The 4,190-nt window shown below is 45.4% G+C and overlaps 1 long non-coding RNA gene across 2 annotated transcripts; it reads left to right on the top strand.

Annotated features, from left to right (window-relative positions):
- Nucleotides 1-1,572: 1,572 nt before the first annotated feature.
- Nucleotides 1,573-2,252, top strand: LOC139026323 (uncharacterized). 2 transcript variants are annotated; one of them, XR_011478097.1, is made up of 3 exons: nt 1,573-1,605; nt 2,158-2,185; nt 2,216-2,252. It is a non-coding gene; the product is annotated as an uncharacterized lncRNA (long non-coding RNA). The 2 variants fall into 2 exon arrangements; XR_011478096.1 differs by adding an exon at nt 1,821-1,835 and having other exon boundaries at nt 1,573-1,613; nt 2,158-2,246.
- The last annotated feature ends 1,938 nt before the right edge of the window (nt 2,253-4,190 follow it).

Below are 4,190 nucleotides of genomic sequence, written 5' to 3'. Positions count from 1 at the left end.
GAGGGAAGAAAGGGAGGGTTCCAAATTTCCCGCTTCAACCTGAAGGACATGGAAAGGGAGAGTTCCATTCCCCTCACTGGGAAGAGAACCAGAGGGGAGAAGGAGAAGTTCCATTCCCTTCAACTGAAGGAAGAAGCGAAAGGAGAGTCCATTCCCCTTCAACGGAAGGACAGCGGCAGAAAGAGTTCCATTCCACTTCCAACTGAAGGGCGAGGAAAGAGAGGTTCCATTCCCGCGCTGGCGAAGACAGAGGTGAGAAGGATGAAGTCCATTACTCCTCATATACTGAAGACCAGAGGGAAAGGAGAGTCCATTCTCCTTCAACTAAACAGGAGCAGGACTAAAGACGGGAACGAGTTATATTATTGTAGTGTTTCAAGCTGAATGAACACTCAGAGGCAGGATCAGCATCTATATTGTATAAACATGGAGCAATCGGAAAGAATCCACATGTCCTGATCTATTACATGAACCAGTCCATCTTACGTATAACCGTGACAAAACTCCCTGTGATGCTTTCTGGGCTTTCACCGTCAGCTCTACATAGGCAAACAGTGGTTCGCTCCTTCACACTTGGGCCCCAATGGTCTTCTTTAATCGAGCAACGGACCGCAGCACAGCAAAACAAAAATGGAGGATGTCGATTCCTCCTCTCTGGACCTCCTTCGTCTCCTTACACAGGAGGTTGGCTTTGGAAACTTAATTGGCGACTGTGGGAGGATGAGTGAACAGTGGATTATGGTTAATAAATACGAAGTATAAATCAAGACAATTAATTTTCCAGGTTTTGTTTGGGTGCCCTTTCATTTGCTTCGTTTTACCGGACTGTTAATTGATGATCGTCCTACAGCCTCACAACTGCTCCTCTGGCTCCCACAGCCTCCATGCTCCTCCCCTCATCAGCTCCACTGATCCTCTCCCCTTACCAGCCTCCACATGCTCTGCCTCTCGCAGCCTCCACTGCTCTGCACCTTCGCCAGCCTCCACTGCTCCTTCCTCTCAGCAGCCTCCACTGCTCTCCCCTCACCAGCTTTCGCATCTGCTCCTCCTCTCAGATGCATCCATGCGTCTCAATACCCACAGATCTCACCTATTCCTATGTAGTGCCGCTGCGTTAAATGGGTACAATTAGCCTTGTGTATGTACACTGGGTATAAACCTCAATTTAGTGTATGGAGTAGTGTACCTACGGTACGTAATACGCTAAAATTTAAAACTTTGTAGATGACCTCACGTCCATCTCAACACCCGACTGGCCTTGAACAAAAAATATATTTTTACTATCTCTTTTTTCTGTCACTTTTGGGCCCTTTCAATGCTGTCTGCAATCTAGCCCCAGGGCGTTTGAGGGGTTGAGGGAACTGGGGCCTTGAGTTTAAAAAGGGCAGGCATACCCCCTCCCCCAACTCCCCCTCTCTCCTCTTCAACCTCCCCCAGGACCGGAATCTATATGAATTACTGGATACTCTCTCTCAATTGTTTCTATGGTTAGGGTTAGAAGGTCAGCAGGTTCTATGGGTTAGGGTTAGAGGATCCGAGGTTCTATGGGTTTTTTTAGGGTTAGAGGTTCAGAGGGTTTCTATGGGTTAGGGTTAGAGGTCAGAGGTTCTATGGTTAGGGGTTAGAGGTCAGAGGTTTTCGACACGGGTTTAGGTTGAGGTCAGAGAAGATTATATACGGGTTTAGAGAGATTAGAGGGTCAGAGGGTTCTACCGGGTTAAGGGTTAAGAGGTCAGCGGTTCTATGGGTTAGGGTTTAGAGGTCAGAGGTTTCTATTGGGGTTTAGGGTTTAAAGAGGGTCAGAGGTTCTATTGGGTTAGGGTTAGAGGTCAGAGGTTCTATATGTTAGGGTTAAGAGGGGGTCAGGAAGGTTCTAACCGGGTTAGGGGTTAGAGGTCGAGGTTCTAAATGGTTGGGTTGAGGTCAGAAGGTGTTCTATGGGGTTATGGGTTTAGAGGTCAGAGTTTCTAAATGGGGTTAGGGTTACGAGGTTTCAAGAGGGGTTTAGGTGGGATTAGGGGTGTAGAGGTAGAGGTTTTTCTACCGGGGTTTAGGGTTAGAGGTTAGAGTTTTGGGTTAGGGGTTGAGGTCAAGAGGTTCTAATGGTTAGGGTTTAGAGGGGGTCAGAGGTTCTAATGGGTTAGGGTTAGAGGTCAGGTTCTATGGGTTAGGGTTAGAGGGTAAGGTTTCTATGGTTAGGGAATTAGGGTCAGAGGTTCTAACGGGTTAGGGTTAGAGGTCAGAGGTTCTATTTGGTTAGGGTTAGAGGTTCGGAGGTTCTAAATGGGTTTAGGGGGTTTAGAAGGGTAAGGTTTCTAAATGGGGGTCAGAGGTCAGAGGGTTCTATGGGAGTCAGAAAGGTCAGAGGTTCTATGGGTTAGGGGGTTAGAGGGTCAGAGAGGTTCTATGGGTTAGGGTTAAGAGGTTCAAAGGTTCTATGGGTTAGGGTTAAGACGGTCAGAGGTTCATATGGGTTAGGGTTAGAGGGTCAAAAGGGTTTCTATGGGTTAGGGGGTTGAGGTCAAAAGTTCTAAATGGGTTAGGGGTTAAGGGTCAGAAGGTTCTATGGGGTTAGGGGTTAGAGGTCAGAGGTTTATGGGTAGGGGTTAGAGGTCAGAGGTGTTTAATGGGTTGGGGTAGAGGTCAGAGGTTCTATGGGTTAGGGTTAGGAGGGTTCCATGGGTTAGGGTTAGAGGGTTTTCTATGGGGTTAGGGTTAGATGGTCTAGAGGGTTCTCTCTAACGGGTTAGAGGTCAGGAGGTTCTACTCTCTACGGGTTAGAGGAAGGTCAGAGGTTTCTATGGTTTTAGGGTTAGAGGGGTCAGAGGTTTCTAACGGGTTAGAGCGTCAGAGGATTCTAATGGTTAGGGTTAGAGGTTCTATGGGTTAGGGGGGTTGAGGATCAGAGTCTATGGTTAGGGTTAGAGGTCAGAGGTTCTAACCGGGGTTAGAGGTCAGGAGGGTTTCTATAACACGGGTTAGAGGTCAGAGGTCTAATGGGTTAGGGTTAGAGGGGTTCTATGGGCCTAGAGGGTTAGAGGTCAGAGTCTATGGTTAGGGAGTTAGAGGTCACACACACACACACACACACACACACACACACACACACACACACACACACACACACACACTGATCTCCATTTGCGTGTTCAGCCAACTGTGGAGCCACGTGCTTGTAGACGTCGGTTACATTTTGTGGCTGTAAATTCATCGCTAAGCTGTTGGAATGTCTTTGTGTTGCAGCACGAATGTGGACAGGCTGATAATGACCATTATATTATTACTACGATTAAGCAAGTCTCAAAACACACCCTATTCCCTACAGGTGTAGGATCTTCATTTGATCATCCTATTGCAGGACAACTGTCCTGCAATGCTGGAAATTTTAATCTTGTAGTGGATTTGAGGTTTAAAAAGGCTTCTGAATACTTTTTTCAGACTTTTCCCTTACAGAAAAATATCAACCCCTACAAAAAAAATGCTATTATAATCCACATTTCTTATTGCTGCAGGATCATTTTCCTGCTGTAGCAAATTGGCTCAAATTAAGATCCTACACATCTGTATTCCTGTAAAGGTTAAATAAAAAATAAAATCCTCATTTAGAGCCAATAGTAGTGGACTACATAGGGAATAGAGTATAATTTAAGACCTAGCCTTTGTAAGGTCTATGCTATAACAGTGTACCCACTAACACACTCCAGTCATTGTAACAGTCCAGTGCTGTACACATTACTATTTGTCTACACGTGAGGATGTGTCAGTTCTGAGGGGAGAAAGAGGGGCCATTTACAGAGTTAAAGACTAAAGCGTTTGCTCAACTTGGATTAAGATTTAAACTTACTTTTTTTTTAACAGGCACCAAAAAGCTCCAAAACAAAAACTATTCCTCCTGATATTTCAACCTGTTATTATTCTGCTCTGCTTTATATAAGATACTATTAATGATTGTACTGTTGTTATTACTACTGGTCAGTACCATTATGGTCTACAGGGGACAGATATTATTACTACTGGTCAGTACCATTATGGTCTACAGGGGTCAGATATTACTACTGGTCAGTGCCATTATGGTCTACAGGGGACAGACATTACTACTACTGGTCAGTACCATTATGGTCTACAGGGGTCAGATATTACTACTGGTCAGTACCATTATGGTCTACAGGGGACAGATATTACTACTGGTC

The sequence above is a fragment of the Salvelinus sp. IW2-2015 genome, unplaced genomic scaffold, assembly GCF_002910315.2.
Source record: "Salvelinus sp. IW2-2015 unplaced genomic scaffold, ASM291031v2 Un_scaffold4428, whole genome shotgun sequence".
NCBI classification, from domain to species: domain Eukaryota; kingdom Metazoa; phylum Chordata; class Actinopteri; order Salmoniformes; family Salmonidae; genus Salvelinus; species Salvelinus sp. IW2-2015.
This window is presented reverse-complemented; position numbering and strand designations above follow the sequence as displayed.